Consider the following 19,716-nt stretch of genomic DNA (forward strand, 5'->3'; position numbering starts at 1 on the left):
AAGTCTCAGTAATGAGGCCACAACTAGTCATTTCCATCACTTCACCATTCTGTTACCATATCTGGGCTCAGAGACTTCCATGCTCTCTAACTGGACAGTTCCATTCTGACAGTGATTAGGAAAGGCCTCTTGGTTATTAAGACTGCTCCAAAAAAGAATAAGTTCCCTTGCAGCTGCCAAATTTCCCTCTTAAATAGTTTCATTAACAACTTGCAATCTCCAACCCCTCCAAACATAAAATCTCTTATTACATGCACTTCTTTTTAATAATAATGATAATAATAAACAATAACAGGATTCTAAATTTAGATGCCACTTAGGTCATCTTATTTTTAAGACTTGCTCAAGGTCACAGTTTGTTAAGCAACAGCGCTGTGCCTAGAATGCAGGTCTTCTGATTTAGATTAAGCTCATTTCATTGGCCGTACTCCAAATTTCAACACCAACAAGCAATCCCTTTCTTTCCTGCAAAGCGTCCACCCCAAATCGTGGACCAGCTTTGCTGATTGCCATGACCAGTTGTCACCACTGCTGTTACAGGCAATTGTGTTGAAATAACACAGATACCAACCTGATTCTGATTTACTTTCTTAAACTTTAGCTGATTTGTTCTCTTTAAAAACTCCAGAGAGGCAGAAGTCATCGTGTTACACAAAATACTCCTAAACTCTAGAAATTCAAAGTCAAGAACCAATCATGTAGACCTTACTATACTGGAGAGGACAGCAATTCCCAAAAGATAAAGTCTATTACTAAAGATCCAGATGTAGCTCTCTGCATGGGGGAGCTTTGAGAGCAACAGTGGTGAAGAGGGAATGAGGTTAACACTCTCCTGGTTCAGAAGCTGGGCCAAAAAGCTTACAGAGTCCTTCCTTCCATAGGATTAGTATAAAGTAAGGGGCTAGTGTAAAGATTACTGCCATTCCTTGACATTGGTTAATATTCATTAGGTTATTTCTGAACGAACAATGAACATCATCACCCAGAATAAGATAAGATGCCTCATTTTATTAACAACTCAGTCCTCAGGGGGGCTAAACATATTCTTTCACAATATGTTTAAGTAAAAATGGCAAAAACAAGTAGGGCTTTTAAAATTGTAATTTAAAAATATAAATATTGAAGGGTAGAAATCAGTTGGAAACCAATCCCCACATCTAATAAATATAGTCATCTCTACCACTTTGCCTCTACAAGGGAGATGTTTTAGTGAATCCAAATGATGGAAATAGAAAGATTGTTCAGTATCCTAAGACCACCTGAACACAGCCCAGTGGGATTATTATTTTTGGGGAAGCTTCACAAATACAAGTTTATTGTTGAATCCTGTCTCCATGACGCCAAGCAGTTGCTTATGTTTTGAATAGCCGTGTATGCTTCTAACTTTCTAACTCTTCTTTTAAAATATAGAACAGCTGCTGGTCTGCTCATATGGTATGCATAAGAAGCCCACAAGGGACGAAACCTTCCATTAATATGTCGAATTATTTTTAACAGACTTATATTTCTATCCCGAATCATCGTCTCAGAAAGATGGCACATTTCCATCCTCCCAGCTGGGGGAGCACCTGCAAAATACAAACCCAAACTGTGACACATCTGGTACCAAAAAACCAATCTTGTTTCATCTGGCCAGCAGACTAAAATATCAAGATCGTTGAACAGAAACAAGGCAAAAAGTTAACTGCCTCTTATATGTAGTCAACACAGATGTCTAGTTAATCTGTTTATATTGTAAGCACATGTGTATGTGAACGGAGCACAGACTCCTTTAATAAGCCAGAGTCAGAATACAAACGCAAGAGAATTTTAAAGACCTGAATGCAATAATTCAGTTCTTTCTTATCTTCCCATTGAAACTAAATTAGTTTCTGCAGAATCTCAGCATTATTTTTAAATAGATGCATGTAACACAAATAAATAATTTTGTTGAGTTTTCTTGGTATCTCCAAATTGTTTATTTCCTTTAAAAACTGTAGTCCATGTTTTTGTATTTTAATATTTAGATTACATTTCTTTCTTTAAGTGGTAAATTACTTGCCTGTGACTTAAACCAGGTGTCTTGGTTTGTGTTGCCCCAAAAGCAGACCCTGACACAAGAAATGAGTGTGGGTAGTTTGAGAGGTTAACTCAGAAAGAACAGGCAAGGAAGTGGGGAAAATGAGTCAGGGAGAGGAGAGATGCCAATAAATGAGTTAATGAGGAGATCACTACTGTGAGCAACTGGTATGCATTTCCTCTAGGGAGCCTCTGAGAAATCTTGTGGAACTCACCTCAAAAGCATCCCACTAAAAGCTGCCTAGGCTGGGCCATTTATCTACCAACTCTGTGGTGGAGGTTGCCCCCAGGGGCACTAACACCACACCCACTTATAACTGCCCGCTCAAGGGGGAGCTCCTTAGCCCTGGAGGAAGCCCTCAGGCAGATGGGAAAAGAGACAGAGGCTTGATGTTGGATGCTATCAGTGAGCTAGAAATTTCTACTGCAGCCCCAGTAAACTCAAGTGGCTGAAGGGAATTGGAGGAGGCACGAAAATCTGCTGACTGAGGTCAGCTCATTGCATGATGAGTCTGACAACTGAAGCACATGTAACTGGCCTAATGGCTTCAAATCATATAAACCTCTTCCCTGACTTTTTTCTGTTGGTTCTCCATCTTTTTTTCCTTTCTTACTCTTTTTCTTCTTCTACTCTAGTTTTCTTCTCCTCCAAGTATCACAAATTAGGGACCAACCACATCCAAGACACATGGTTCTGAATTAGATGCAAAGACACATAAGATATTATGTAAAGTGCTATCATATAGCCTATGAGATTCCAAAGCACATCACAAGTCCAATTACAGACTATTGTATAAAATTGGTTGTCCTAACTCTCTGAACAGAAAAGCAACCACTTTCTGGATGGTAAGACGTGCGGAGAAGTGAATCCGAGGCGATATTCAGGAAGATAGACAGCGGGGGAGGGGGCCTCCATCAGCTGCTACTGAAAAGTGATAGAGCCATGGAGCACAAAATCGGAACTTTTAGAAGTCGGCTCCACTGAGGGACGTCACTCCACTGGCTAAGCGGGGGGGTGGAACCTTTGCCGGGACAGTGTGGTCTCAGGACCCTCGGGGTCACAGAAAGACAGGGGGTACCTGAGTGGGGCAGAGCTCCCAGGTATCAGAGCAGGGAAGCCAGCTGCAGAGACGGAGCCGAGGAGTGGGCTCTCAGCTTGGGGTTGCCATAAACCGTGATCCACGGCACAGTCGAACCACTGCTCCTCCAGCAGGGACCCAACAAGTGGCAGATCTGGGGAGACTCCCCTTCCTCCCCCCAGAGGAGCAGCATGGGAGCGCACTGCAGGAATCTGCTGGGTTTGGAGACTCCACACAGGGTCGTGTGCCAGAGATAGAAATGCTCAGTCACAGGCCAGGTGAGCACAGAGTGTGGCCGGAGACCAGGGAGACGGGAGTGACTGACTGCTTTTCTCTGGGGGTGCACTGAGGCCGGGGCCCCGAGTTCTCGGCTCCTCCAGGGCGGAGATTGGGAGGCCGCCATTTTCACTCTCCTCCTCCAAAGCTGTACAGAAACCTTGCAGGGAACAAAAGCTCCGGAGAGCAAACCCAAGCAGATTACTTAGCCCGGACCCAGCAAGGGTGGGGCAATTCTGCCTCCGACAAAGACGTCTGGGAACCACGGCAACAGGCCCCTCCCCCAGAAGATCAGCAAGAACAGCCAGCCAAGACCAAGCTTACCGATCAATGAGAATGGCAGAACTCCAGCACTGGGGGAATACTGCACATAGAATCCATGGCTTTTTTACCATGATTCTTTAGTCTTTCAAAGTTAATTTTTTTTTAATGGTCTTTTTTTTTTTTTAATTTTTCTTTCTCCCTTTTTCAACCAACATCTTATCAATCCCTTTTTTTAAAAAAAAAATCTTCTTTATTTTTCATTTTTAGAGTCATATTCTATCCCTTCATAGTAGTTACCCTTATTTTTGGTATATATATATAAATTGTTCTCTCTTTAAAAATTTGGGATACACTTTCTTCTAACAGATGAAAATATCCCCTAAATCTCTAGTGTATGGCTTTGTTCTAGTCTCCTGCCTGATCACATTCTCTCCCTTTTTTATCCTCTTCTTTCTTTTTTCAACCAACTTCTTATCTTATCAATTCCTTTTATAAAATATTTTATAATTTTCATCTTTACAGTGAGATTCCACCCCTCCACCATATTAACCCTTATTTTTGTACCTATATAAGTTTTTATTTCTTTAAAATTTTGAGAGGCACTTTCTTCTAACAGACCAAAATACACCCAAAATCTAGTGTGTGGCACTGATCTATGCACCAGCCTGATAATATTTGATCATATTCGGTTTTCTTGTTTTGTTTTGTTTTTGTTTGTTTGTTTTTATCTTTTTCTCTTTTTTTTTTCTTTTTGCTTTCTTTCCCTTTCTTTTCCCCCGGTTTTAGGTCTTTTCTGATTTGTTTAGTGTATATTTTCTGGGGACGTTGTTACCCTGTTAGCATTTTGTTCTCTCATTCATCTATTCTCCTCTGGACAAAATGACAAGATGGAAAAAATCACGTCAACAAAAAGAACAAGAGGCAGTACCGACTGCCAGGGACCTAATCAATACAGACATTAGTAAGATGTCAGAAGTAGAGTTCAGAATGATGATTTTAAAGATACTATCTGGGCTTGAAAAAAGCATGGAAGATATTAAAGAAATCCTTTCTGGAGAAATAAAAGAACTAAAATCTAACCAAGTTGAAATCAAAAAGGCTATTAATGAGGTGCAATCAAAAATGGAGGCTCTAACTGCTAGGATAAATGAGGCAGAAGAAAGAATTAGTGATATAAAAGACCAAATGATGGAAAATAAAGAAGCTGAGAAAAAGAGAGATAAACAACTACTGGATCACGAGGGCAGAATTCGAGAGATAAGTGATACCATAGACAAAACAACATTAGAATAATTGGGATCCCAGAAGAAGAAAGAGAAAGAGGGGCAGAAGGTATATTGGAGCAAATTATAGCAGAGAACTTCCCTAATTTGGGGAAGGAAACAGGCATCAAAATCCAGGAGGCAGAGAGAACCCCTCTCAAAATCAATAAAAATAGGTCAACACCCTGACATCTAAGAGTAAAACTTACGAGTCTCAGAGACAAAGAGAAAATCCTGAAAGCAGCTCGGGAGAAGAGATCTGTAACCTACAATGGTAGAAACATTAGATTGGCAACAGACCTATCCACAGAGACCCGGCAGGCCAGAAAGAACTAGCATGATATATTCAGAGCACTAAATGAGAAAAATATGCAGCCAAGAACACTATATCCAGCTAGGCTGTCATTGAAAAAGGAAGGAGAGATAAAAAGCTTCCAGGACAAACAAAAACTAAAGGAATTTGCAAACACGAAACCAGCCCTACAAGAAATATTGAAAGGGGTCCTCTAAGCAAAGAGAGAGCCTAAAAGCAACATAGACCAGAAAGGAACACAGACAATATACAGTAACAGTCACATTACAGGCAATACAATGGCACTAAATTCATACCTTTCAATAGTTACCCTGAATGTAAATGGGCTAAATGCCCCAATCAAAAGACACAGGCTATCAGATTGGATAAAAAAAACAAGACCCCTCAATATGCTATCTGCAAGAGACTCATTTTAGACCCAAAGACACCCCCAGATTGAAAGTGAAGGGGTGGAAAACCATTTACCATGCTAATGGACACCAAAACAAAGCTGGGGTGGCAATCCTTCTATCAGACAAATTAGATTTTAAACTAAAGACTGTAATAAGAGATGAGGAAGGACACTATATCCTACTTAAAGGGTCTACCCAACAAGAAGATCTAATAATTGTAAATATCTATGCCCCTAACATGGGAGCAGCCAATTATATAAGCCAATTAATAACAAAAGCAAAGAAACACATTGACAACAATACAATAATAGTGGGGGACTTTAACACCCCCCTCACTGAAATGGACAGATCATCTAAGCAAAAGATCAACAAGGAAATAAAGACTTTAAATGATACACTGGACCAAATGGACTTCACAGATATATTCAGAACATTCCATCCCAAAGCAACAGAATACACATTCTTCTCTAGTGCCCATGGAACATTCTCCACAATAGATCACATCCTAGGTCACAAATCAGGTCTCAACAGGTACCAAAAGATTGGGATCATTCCCTGGATATTTTCAGACCACAATGCTTTGAAGCTAGAACTCAATCACAAGAAGAAAGTCGGAAAGAACTCAAATACATGGAGGTTAAAGAGCATCCTACTAAAGAATGAATGGGTCAACCAGGAAATTAAAGAAGAATTTAAAAAAATTCATGGAAACCAATGAAAATGAAAACACAACTGTTCAAAATCTTTGGGATGCAGCAAAGGCAGTCCTAAGAGGAAAGTATATAGCAATACAAGCCTTTCTCAAGAAACAAGAAAGGTCTCAAATACACAACCTAGCCTTACAACTAAAGGAGCTGGAGAAAGAACAGTAAAGCCTAAACCCAGCAGGAGAAGAGAAATAATAAAGATCAGAGCAGAAATCAATGAAATAGAAAGCAAAAGAACAATAGAACAGATCCACGAAACTAGGAGATGGTTCTTTGAAAGAATTACCAAGATTGATAAACCCCTGGCCAGACTTATCAAAAAGAAAAGAGAAATGACCCAAATCAACAAAATCATGAATAAAAGAGGAGAGATCACAACCAACACCAAAGAAATACAAACAATTATAAGAACATATTATGAGCAACTGTATGCCAGCAAATTAGATAATCTGGAAGAAATGGATGCATTCCTAGAGATGTATCAACTACCAAAACTGAACCAGGAAGAAATAGAAAACCTGAACAGACCTATAACCACTAAGGAAATTGAAACAGTCATCAAAAATCTCCCAAGAAACAAAAGCCCAGGGCCAGATGGCTTCCCAGGGGAATTCTACCAAACATTTAAAGAAGAATTAATACCTATTCTTCTGAAACTGTTCCAAAACATAGAAATGGAAGGAAAACTTCCAAACTCGTTTTATGAGGCCACCATTACCTTGATCCCCAAACCAGACAAAGACCCCATCAAAAAGGAGAATTACAGACCAATATCCTTGATGAACATGGATGCAAAAATTCTCACCAAAATACTAGCCAATAGGGTCCAATAGTCCATTAAAAGGCTTATTCACCATGACCAAGTGGGATTTATCCCTGGGCTGCAAGGTTGGTTCAACATCCGCAAATCAATCAACGTGATACATTAATAAAAAAAGAACAAGAACCATATGATCCTCTCAATCAATGCAAAAAAAGCATTTGACAAAGTACAGCATCCTTGCTTAATCAAAACCCTTCAGATTATAGGGATAGAGGGTACATACCTCAATATCACAAAAGCCATCTATGAAAAACCCACAGCGAATATCATTCTCAATGGGGAAAAACTGAGAGCTTTCCCCCTAAGGTCAGGAACATGGCAGGGATGTCCACTATCACCACTGCTATGCAACATAGTATTAGAAGTCCTAGCCACAGCAATCAGACAACAAAAAGAAATAAAAGGCATCCAAATCGGCAAAGAAGAAGTCAAACTCTCACTCTTTGCAGATGATATGATACTTTATGTGGAAAACCCAAAAGACTCCACCCCAAAACTGCTAGAACTCATACAGGAATTCAGTAAAGTGGCAGGATAGAAAATCCATGCACAGAAATCAGTGCCATTCCTATACACCAACAAGACAGAAGAAAGAGAAATTAAGGAGTCGATCCCATTTACAATTGCACCCAAAACCATAAGAGACCTAGGAATAAATCTAACCAAGAGGCAAAGGATCTGTACTCAGAAAACTATAAAATACTCATGAAAGAAATTGAGGAAGACACAAAGAAATGGAAAAACGTTCCATGCTCATGGATTGGAAGAACAAATATTGTGAAGATGTCAATGCTACCTAGAGCAATCTACACATTCAATGCAATCCCCATCAAAATACCATCCACTTTTTTCAAAGAAATGGAACAAATAATCCTAAAATTTGTATGGAACCAGAAAAGACCCTGAATAGCCAGAGGAATGTTGAAAAAGAAAAGCAAAGCTGGCGGCATCACAATTCCAGACTTCCAGCTCTATTACAAAGCTGTCATCATCAAGACACTATGGTACTGGCACAAAAACAGACACATAGATCAATGGAACAGAATAGAGAGCCCAGAAATGGACCCTCAACTCTATTGTCAACTAATCTTTGACAAAGCAGGAAAGAATGTCCAATGGAAAAAAGACAGTCTCTTCAACAAATGGTGTTGGGAAAATTGGACAGCCACGTGCAGAAGAATGAAACTGGACCTTTTCCTTACACCACACACAAAAATAGACTCCAAATGGTTGAAAGACCTAAATGTGAGACAGGAGTCCATCAACATCCTAAAGGAGAACACAGGCAGCAACCTCTTCGACCTCAGCTGCAGCAACTTCTTCCTAGAAACATTGCCAAAGACAAGGGAAGCAAGGGCAAAAATGAACTATTGGGACTTCATCAAGATAAAAAGCCTTTGCACAGCAAAAGAAACAGTCAACAAAACCAAAAGACAACTGACAGAATGGGAGAAGATATTTGCAAATGACATATCAGATAAAGGGCTAGTATCCAAAATCTATAAAGAACTTATCAAACTCAACACCCAAAGAACAAATGATCCAGTCAAGAAATGGGCAGAAGACACGAACAGACATTTTTCCAAAGAAGACATCCAAACGGCCAACAGACACATGAAAAAGTGTTCAACATCACTCGGCATCACGGAAATCGAAATCAAAACCTCAATGAGATACCACCTCACACCAGTCAGAATGGCTAAAATTAACAAGTCAGGAAACGACAGACGTTGGCGGGGATGTGGAGAAAGGGGAACCCTCCTACACTGTTGGTGGGAATGCAAGCTGGTGCAACCACTCTGGAAAACAGTATGGAGGTTCCTCAAAAAGTTGAAAATAGAGCTACCATACGATCCAGCAATTGCACTACTGGGTATTTACCCCAAAGATACAAATGTAGGGATCCGAAGGGGTATGTGCACCCTGATGTTTATAGCAGCAATGTCCACAATAGCCAAACTGTGGAAAGAGCCAAGATGTCCATCGACAGATGAATGGATAAAGAAGATGTGGTAGATATATACAATGGAATATTATGCAGCCATCAAAAGGAATAAAATCTTGCCATTTGCAACATGGATGGAACTGGAGGGTATTATGCTGAGTGAAATAAGTCAATCAGAGAAAGACATGTATCATATGACCTTTCTGATATGAGGAATTCTTAATCTCAGGAAACAAACTGAGGGTTGCTGGAGTGGTGGGGGGTGGAAGGGATGGAGTGGCTGGGTGATAGACATTGGGGAGGGTTTGTGCTATGGTGAGCGCTGTGAATTGTGTAAGACTGTTGAATCACAGACCTGTACCTCTGAAACAAATAATACATTATATGTTAAAAAAAAGAGAGAGAGAGAAGAAGATAGCAGGAAGGGAAGAATGAAGGGGGGGAAATCAGAGGGAGAGACGAACCATGAGAGACTATGGACTCTGAGAAACAAACTGAGGGTTCTAGAGGGGAGGGGGTGGGGGGATGGGTTAGCCTGGTGATGGGTATTAAAGAGGGCATGTTCTGCATGGACCCCTGGGTGTTATATGCAAACAATGAATCATGGAACACTACATCAAAAACTAATGATGTAATGTGTGGTGATTAACATAACATAATAAAAAAAAAGAGAACCCAAAAAAATAAATAAATAAAATAAAATAAAATTGGTTGCCCTTTGGGGCGCTGGGTTAAGCATCTGCCTTCAGCTCAGGTCATGATCTCAGGGTCCTCAGATTAAGCCCCACATCGGGCTCCCTGCTCAGCGGGGAACCTGCTTTTCCCTCTCCCTCTGACTGCTGTTCCCCCTGCTTGTGCTCTCTCACTCTCTCTCTGTCAAATAATAAATAAAATAAAATGAAATAAAATAAAAACTGGTTGCCCTTCAAAGGTGAATTTTCAAAGAAGCTAATGAAGCTAAATCTTTAAGAGACTTCCCATACACCAGTCTCTTCCAAGGTCCTGAAGGGACACTAGCGATTTGTTCACATGGTCATATTTTTGTAAAATTTGCAAAAGTAATAAATTTTAGCTGAATTGATTAGGACTACTCTTTCTGCTTAGCCCCTGCCATCCCCCCCCCCCCACTACCACCTGCCCCTCCTCCTTCATCACATCATATTTCTCTTCATGTTGGATGGCACTGGAGTGGTCACAAGCATTTTTGGGAATCCAGCCTGGGAAAATTAAGTTAGGAGGGTGCATTTGGTTTGAGTTTAGTGGGATATATATATATCCCTATACAATTCACAGTCACTTCTATATATAGTTAATTTCAGTTCCTGTCTGGTTCTAGAAATATTCCTACTACCCTCTGTGTTGACTGCATGCACAAAGGTTCAAGGCCAAGGGTCCTATCACAATGCAATGTGTCTTATAGCATCCAGAACCAGAGTTGGTGGTAGACTGGAAGAGGGCCAGAACAGATGCAGGTTAGAAAGTTATGCCAGCAGCCCGAGAAAAGATGTGTTCACTTGGACAAAGTGTTGGTGGAGAGCATGAAGAGAAGGGAACAAATTGAATATACATAGGAGACAAAATAAAGAGTTCAATGATGGCTTGGACATGGACAGTGAGAGAGCGTAGGTTTCTGGCTCCCATAACCTGATAGGCAGGCAATTGTTTCCAAGCACAGTTTCAGAAATCTAAACTCCTTTCATTTTGGGGCTCTGTCATCTTCAAAAGGCTTCCAAGGTCACTGTGCTCCTCTACATCAAGAGATGGATCAATGACGGATAGAATGTGAGAACTTTTTATGGGGCAGGCCTGGAAGTGGCTTCCATCACCATGCTCCTCTTCCTTTAGAAAGCTGGGAAATAGAGTCTAGCTGTGTGTCCAGGAAGACAAGAAAATGGGTTTGGTCACTAGCTAGCAGTTTCTGCCTCAACGGGGAAGCTAGCAAATGAGTATATTCTTTATTCTAGGAATGGGAGTGTTCCACTGGAACAGAGAATAATTTTCTTTTCTTCTTTTCTTTGGCAGGGGAGTGTGCTAGTGGGGGGGGGGGCAGAGAGGAGGGCCACAGAGAGAGAGACTGAGAGAGAGAGAGAATCTTAAGTAGGCTCCATGCTTAGCATGGAGCAGGGCTCAATCTCATGACCCTGAGATCATGACCTGGGCTGAGATCAAGAGTCAGATGCTTAACCAACTGAGCCACCCAGGCGCCCGCTGAGAATAATTTTCTCTCAGATTTACTTTTAGCTTCACTTGGAGCTTCACTTATTTTTCTCTGTATCCCTTCTCTCTTTTTTTAATTTTTAACAGCTTTATAGATATAATTCACATATCATACAAGTCATCTGTTTAAAGTATACAATTCACTAGCTTTTAGTATATTCACAGATATGTGCAACCATCATCACAGTCAATTTTACATTTCCACCTGCTCAAATAGAAACCTTATATCCTTTAGCTATCATCTTCTTATCCTCTCCTCTATGCCCACCCCCCCAGCTCTAAATGATCACTAATCTACTTTCTATCTCTATTAATTTCCCTATTCTGGGCATTTAATATGAATGGAATTATATAATTTTTCAAGATTCATATCTGTTGTAGCATGTGGCAGTTTTCCATTCTTTTTTCTGGCCAAATAATACTCCATCCTGTGGCTACACCCCATTTTGTTTATCTATTCTTCAGTTGATAGACTTTTGGGTTGATTCCACTTTTTGGTTATTACGAGTAATGCTGCTATAAACATTTGTGTACAAGTTTTTGTGTAGGCATATGTTTTCATGTCTCCTGGATGTAGTGTCTCCTTTAACCCTCCCAGTACTCCTATGACCTGTTATTATTATCCCTGCCCCTTTTTCTGAGAGAGAGACAGCATGAGCAGGGGAAGGGGCAGAGGGAGAGAGAGAATCCTAAGCAGGCTCCACGCCCAGCACAGGGATCGATCCACAACACTGAGACCATGACCTGAGCGGAAACCAAGAGTCAGACGCTTAGACTGAGCCCCTAGGCATCCCTGTTATCTCCTTTTGCACAATTGGAAACTGAGAACTGCAAGGTTAGGTTACTTGTCCAAAGTCTCATGACCTGTATAAGGCAGAGCCAGGCCATAAACCCAGGCAGTCCGATTCAAATTTGCCATGCTACTTCTCTCTAGATCAGCTCTTCTCAGATGGTCTTTAAGCTTTCCTTTTAAGGATATCTAAGAAATTGTACAAAAGTAATAACTACTGTTTAAATATGCCCACCCCCCTCCAGCCATTTACCCGTCATCTCACTAAATGCTACACATATTTCCTAAAGTGCACCCAGAAAATATAATTCTTACAAATGTAATAGCCTGCATAGAATTAGCACCACTTGCATATTTTACATCATTTTTTGAGTCACATTTTCTCGCTTTGCCCCAAATTACACTTATCTTTCTTTTTTCTCTTCAAATTTTTATTTAAATTCTAGTTATTATCCTTCTAATACACAGTGTAGGTAGATGTTTGGAATGGCAAAAACCATCCCCAGACCATCTATTAACTAATACTCTTGAGGTATATCCCCTCCCCCCTTAAATTTTCTTTGGAATGAAATCAATATTGCGTGTTAGTTCCTTCCTTCCCACACTTCCTCTAGGTTAAAATTGAATTCTTTGAGATTAAGATATTTTTGTGTGTGGCTTTAACATTAGCTTCACATGCCCTTGCATAAGCCCAACAATTGCTTGTTGACCCATTTTAACCTCTTTTGAGTGTCATCTTCAAAGTGTACCTGTCCTTGACAATGAAAGAGACCTCCCTATTGTCCTTCTACACAATCTTAGCATGGACCTAAATGGCTTTCAGATGGAGGAGTTGACCAGATGAAGGAGACAAAGTAAGCTCTTGTTCCTGAGTGACTTTGCTAAAGTTTCCATTTTCTCTCTTAGAACGGTGCATTTCTATTCAAGATGATGGACATTTTGACAGGTGCAATGTGTTTTGAACAATTGTGTCCGATAATTCTTTTGTCTTGGGTTTTCTTAGCAGAGTGGTATATCTTAGGATGCTGATATGCATATTGTTTGCTTTTTGTTTAATGTGGTGAAGCCTTCCTTCTTGCTTTCCCTCCACCTTGCTCTTTAGGTCCTTTGTATGCATATTACTAACCCAGGTGGGAAGGCAGGCATTGGTGCAGGAAACTCTCCCTTAACCTCCCCCATCCTTTTTTTCCCCCTCAAAACTCTATATCCCTTTTCTTTAGTGTACTTCTTATGTTCAGGGGTAAGTAGAATCCTTAAGTAGTTCCACATTTCCATTTATTTATTTTTAATAAGGGCAGGTTTTCAATACTATTTATTCATTCAATAAATATGTAAGTGTCTACAATTGTCTCAGCCTAGTTGTTTACTTCTTGTCCAAGGATGACAGAAAGAAAGAACACTATCCTTTTACTCTTTAAGAAAAAGGTATTAAAACTGAGTTTTAAACTTATAAAAAAATGTTTATGCACAAATATGTTTACTTTAGTGTTATTTCTAATAAATGAAAAGAGTTAAAATGCACAATAATGGAGAAATGGCTAAGTTAAAATTATGGTACATCTTTACTGTAGAATATTATTCAGTGATTAAAATGTTTATAAAGAGATTGATATGTAGTGGGGGATGTTTATGATATAGTGTTAAGTACAGGAGATACTGTCTCAATCACATAAATATATGTATGGGGAAAAAAAGGTATGCCAAAATGTCAACTATAGTTATTTCTGGGATAGAAATGAAAGAATATTGTATTCCCCTATCTATGCTTTCCTATATCTGTAATTTATTACCTTTTTTACAATGAGTTTCATGTCAGATTAAGAAGTTCTTTTTTAAAAAATTCAAAGCAAACTCAAGGAAGCCATGGGAGACTTGGAAATATGATAGACAATTACAGCCAGGCATTAAACTAAAGCTAGAGGCTGAGTCCAAAATCTGGGAGTGGGTTACCAGAATCTTCCATATGAGTGCTTGTTCAGGTAGTGTTTTGTTATAGAGTCCACCAGTCCCATTAACTGAGAACTTCAACATCTTAGTGTCCTATATGGAGCCCATGGGATGGGTGCAGCAATGCTGACCTGGTAGGACAAAGCCAAAAAACAGAACTCAGGACAGAGAGTCAGGCCTGGATAGATGAGATGGTATAACAAAGCCAAACTTTCTGGAAATGGAGTATCAGGGGAAAAGTCCAGACTTTGGCTACCACAACAGCAGAGGTAAGAGCTGCCAGACATCAAATAAGTAGATGCAAGAGGCAAAAGCTGCTGGAGCAGTATGGATTCAAACATTTTAAGTGAAGTTCGGGAGCAAGGATTCAGGTGTTGGGCAGTTTACATTAATCTCCTAAAATGGGATTTAGGCTAGTACCTCAGTTGAAAATCTAAGGTGTGACTTTAAACATCTCCAAGGTATAGCTTAGTGTCAGCAAATCTGTTTTAGCCTTTTCCAAGAAAGGCATTTTTTTTATGCCTAGGTTATTTAAATAGTAATAATGAGAGCGAAAATTTACTAAGTACCTATTATATGCCATACACTGTGGCCTCATGCTGTGCTAGACATTTGATGTGCTTTACAAATATTACCTCATTTTATGATATGGGCTTTTCCATCCCATTTGAAAGAGGAAGCAATTGAGCCTCAGAGAAATAAGAAACAGATGTCACACAAGTAGAAAGTGGCAGAGCAAGGTCTACAACCCTGGTCAATTTGACTCCAAAGCCTATAGTCCTAACCACCTCATTACTGACCAGTGGCTAATTCTGTGTGGCCATTTGTATATTCTGTGCTTCTTTTTAGAAAAATCTGTCTGTCAGTAAGCCAAAAATCCTGTCTACCAGGGATGAGACTAATAGATACCATGGATAAGCAAATTGCATCAAGATCTTTGGTGCCTATTAAAGGAATATTACTAATAAAAAATTATTACATATTTGAAAGTTATTAAGAGAATAGATCTTAAAAGTTCTCACCACAAGAGAAAAAAATCTGTAACTGTGTATGGTGACAGATGTTGACTAGACTTCTTGTGATCGTTTCACAATATATACAATCATCAAATCATTATGCTATACACCTGAAACCAATATAATTTTATATTTCAATTATACTTCAATTAAAAAGTACTATTTATGAGAGTTAATTTGGGAAACAAGGAAGTCTTAGTACCCTTAAAATCACACCATGGGTCTGGAGATGACTCCCACATCTCTAGCCAAGGTAAATAGGGAAGAAATGAAAAGTTCCTAAAAAGGAAGTCTAGGTAGCTGTGAAAATTAGTCTGGATTCACTAAGGATCTAAATGGAGTAAGTAAGGCATTAAACAAATAAGATTTCTAATTAAAATTGAAAACACAACACACACAACTTTTATGTGATTCTTTGGATCACTGAACTGTACCCCCTTTAGACCAAGCGTCTAAAGGACACCATTAAATATATAAGTATAAAAAAATCTTTATAGTGCAGTAAACATTTCTGCAAACTGAAGAATAAAATCAATTGTGCAAAGTTGAACAATAGATAAAAAGAGTAAATACTCCTTTGTTTCTTAGAGATTAACGTAGAGCTGTTGAATATCAGTTGCAACTTAATAACGTGCTCAGGTGCTTTGTTTTTTAATCACTCAAGATTTGACATGTTTTCTTCTGTTGAGTGAGAGTTCATGCAATTAGCTGTACAAAAAGCTACAGACACGCCTAGGTTACTTTACCTTAACAGAAGTAACTGTTCACACATCAATGGCATACTCTCCATCACTCATTCTAAATCTAGCAGGCCATTCCAAAAGTAACCATGTGGCTTCAACAAACAACATTCACTTCCTGTTAAAAAAAAAAAAGAGTTAGTGCCTTCAGCAGTAATTCTCATCCCTTTCCCAAGAGATGTTTCAAACACTCTGTGATGAAATTATGCAAAGAAAATAGGAAATAAGTGATTCCGTGAATGTCACAAAATGGCAATGGGGAAGTGTCATAGCAGCCCTTGATCACCTTGGAAGAAGGTGAAATTTTTAAACATCTGCTCAAAGATACCAAATAAATTTCTGTTTTGTTTTATTTTTTAATGGTTCAAGTGCCAATCTGAAGATTCCATTTTGAAGTTATAGCATTGATATCAAGATATCCTTTTTATTCTATGAGTGTACTTAGAAGAGGGTGGGGCAAGTTTCAATGTCAAATAAACCGAAGTAGAGGATAAATAAAAAACAAGAAATGAAAAATGATGTAATACAAAGCTATTTAGCTCTGCCAGATGCTTCTGTAACAAACAAGGGATCCCAGCAAGTCAAATGCATGCCCTATTGTCTTCCCAATAGCTTCTGTAACAAGCTATTTGATGTGGAAGCAAACTTGGGCCCAGCTCTTGACAGTTTTATAGCCCTTGGTCAAAGTTTTCAACAGTGTTTGGGGCAGGCATGACTAGGCAGCTAGATTACACATACTGACTTTCCACTTGCAGATACACAATATTTACTTTTCAGGGTGAGCCAGTACACCAGCTGACCAATTAGGCCCCAGATTCTTTGCACTTCATGAAAGCTAAGCAAGACTGTGAATATAAAAGCCACAGAAATATATGCAGCCTGGACTTTCCTTTAATGTGTCCTCATATAATCTCCATAAAAAAGAATGCCAATGACCAGTAGTCTTCTACATCAGAGCCACTTAGGTGTAAAAAAAACACAGAGAGTATCTCTCAAGTGGAAAGTTCTAGTTCTGTGGTTTATGAACACCTACATTCAGCAGTAGATAGAACCAAACTTTAGAACAAAGACAAAGTTTTACAAGAAATATGAATTCCTAGGGCACCTGGGTGGCTCCGCTGGTTGAGCATCCGACTCTTGGTTTCGGTTCAGGTCATGATCTCATGGGTCGTGGGATCCAGCCCCACAATGGGCTCCGCGCTTAGCAGGGAGTCTGCTTGAAGATTCTCTCCCTCTGCTCCTCCCCCCACTCGCTCGCTCTCTCTCAAATAATTAAATAAATCTTAAAAAAAAAAAAATCTGAATTCCTCTAACCTCCCTGTCATTCAGCCTGTAATTCAAGTCCTTCCACAATCAACTGTATAATTTTTAAATCAGTATTTCCTTCAATGAATCCTTTCTTCTAGCCAAAGTGATCTTTTTACGATACCATGAACACATGGTATACATTCCTACCTCTCTGCCTCTACTCAAACCATTGCCCCCCACCTAGAATGTTATCATTCCTCCTCCCTCTCTCCTAGATCCCACACCTCCATTTACCAACTCAAAAACCCAGCTCCTCCATGATGACGTCTTGGCCACAGGGATTTCTCTCTTCTCTGATCTCCCTTAGCATTAACTGTTTATCTATTCATTTAATACTTATACTGCTGCATGACCATCCTCATATCATTATATAACCTTTTATTTTAGTGTGTTTTGCCCTCCCAAAAAAGTTTCCAGTCACCTGTAGGCCGCTTCTACTTGAGTGGCTGCCGTCCTGCAAATTCAACAAACCTACCACCAAGCCTATATTCTTCTTAAACTTCTATTACCAACACCACTATTCTTACATTTCAGCTAGGCTCAAAACCTTAGATTCACCTTTGAGTCTCCTTCCTCTTCCATACTTCCCATATTAAACCAGTCACCATCTCTTATAACCAACCACTTGCCTTTCCCATTTCCAATGCCAACTCCATTGCTCAGGCCTTTATTTCCTCACTTGGGCTATTTGAAAAGATTCCCACTGTCTTCTCTGTCTCCAGTTTCTCCAACTTCAGTCCAATCTAAACACCTCAGCCAGATTAATCTTCCTACATGTAGCTCTGAATCACATTACTATTCTGAGAAAATACCTTCAATGGCATCTCAAGGCCTACCAAATAAAGTATAAATTCCTCAGTCTGGCATTAGCTAGGCATAGTGTCATGGATGCTGTGGTGTGCCACCCAGATCCCCCTTCAGTACCAAAGCATGTATTCCCCGATGCTAGCAGTATTGGCTTCTGACAAGTCATAGTTTAATTCTTCCCCAGAAATTGCCATTGACCAAAAGAAAATGTTTGGCCCAAGGTTTGCTTTCTCCCCAGAGGCAGACCACATTTAATAACTGATTACTATGGGAATACAAAGGCCCACCCCCCCTTGTCTCAATTCAGGACAATTTTTTACAGTTACGCTAACTCCTGTGTGCCATGTGGGATTAGCTGAGGCCTCTGTTGCAACTTCATTTCAACTCAACTTGTGCCTCTGCCCTATCCTACTTCCCAACGCCCTCACAAGGGTTGACCCTACAAGCATTTCCCAATAAACTTCTTGCACTGGAGTCTTTATTTCAGAATTTGTGTTCAAGGAACCCAACCTAAGACACCCAGCCATCTTTCTTTCATATCTTTCACTCTCGTCCTTCCTATATCCTACATTACAGTCAAACAGTGATCTGCCATTCCTTAAAGATACCTCATACATCACCACTTATTCATAAAAAAAAAAAAAAATCTACTGAATATCTAAAATGTTCCAGACTCTATAAGAGGTATTTACTGACCTTAAGAGATATAGACAAGTAAACAAGCCATTAGAATCAGTGTGAACAGTGATTTCCCAGCAGAGACCACAGAAACAGCAAGGGAGAAGCATGTGCTAGATAGGAAACAGCATGCAAAAGGTCCTAGAGATAAGAAAACTCACCTGGTGAGTCAGTGAACTGCAAGTGCACTTCAAAATGGCTGAAGCTCAGGGAGCTTGAGTGGTGGTGGCAGGAGAAGAGGCAAGAGATGTCAGCAAGGCCAGGACAAGAAAGGCAAGTAGCCTTATTTAGAACCTGGACACTATCCTTAGGGCAAATAGAAGCTATTAGAGGGCTTTAAGGAAAAAAATCACAATGATCATATTTGTGCTTTAGAAAGGTTTATCTGGCAACACTGTAGAGAAAGACTTAGCTGGAGGAAAAATCAAAGGTAGATGCTACTGCAGTCATTCAGGCAAAGGTGATGGTGAACTGACCCAAGGAGGTGGCAGTGGAGATGGAGAGACCTGGGCAGATTCAGGAAATATTAATAACTACAATATAAAGGGCATGATGGTTAATCATATGGAGAGTGATAGGAAGGGAGGAATCAAAAATTGTGTTTCTGACTTAAATAATTGGATGTACATTATCCACTGAGATAGGACACACTGAGGGATGCAGAAGTGGGGAGAAAGATGGTGACTTTGGTTTTGGCCATGCTAGACATAAGGTATTTAAGTAAGAGTTGGATATGTGGGTGTGCACAACAGATATATAGGTCCGACTTTTAAGAGAGCAACCTGGCTAGAGGCACAGGCCAGGCATCATGAGCATCTATACGGTTATAGAAACCTGGGGATGAGATTGAAAAGAGCTGTTAGACTAATAGAAGAAAACCTAGTAAAACGTGATATCACAGAAGCCAAGAGAACCCTTCAAGATGAAGCAAGTGGTCAAAAGCATTAAATACTACTCATGACAAATAAAATAAAGACCGAAAACAGTGTCCACTGAATAGAAACATCTCTGTGCCTTTGCTCAAACTATCCCAACAACCAAAGAGCATAGAAATGTTTTCCATCTTTCAAGGATCAGCTCAAATTGCCTCACAT

At 39.7% G+C, this 19,716-nt stretch overlaps 1 long non-coding RNA gene across 3 annotated transcripts in view; it reads right to left on the reverse strand.

Annotated features, from left to right (window-relative positions):
• LOC118521388 (uncharacterized) overlaps positions 1-19,716 on the reverse strand; it is a 212,601-nt gene that overhangs the window by 25,255 nt on the left and 167,630 nt on the right. For all 3 annotated transcript variants that reach the window (XR_013441817.1, XR_013441818.1, XR_013441819.1), the window contains one exon: positions 15,836-15,947. This is a non-coding gene — a long non-coding RNA (uncharacterized LOC118521388). The remainder of the gene's footprint in view (positions 1-15,835; positions 15,948-19,716) is intronic.

The sequence above is a fragment of the Halichoerus grypus genome, chromosome 10, assembly GCF_964656455.1.
Source record: "Halichoerus grypus chromosome 10, mHalGry1.hap1.1, whole genome shotgun sequence".
Classification (NCBI taxonomy): Eukaryota; Metazoa; Chordata; class Mammalia; order Carnivora; family Phocidae; genus Halichoerus; species Halichoerus grypus.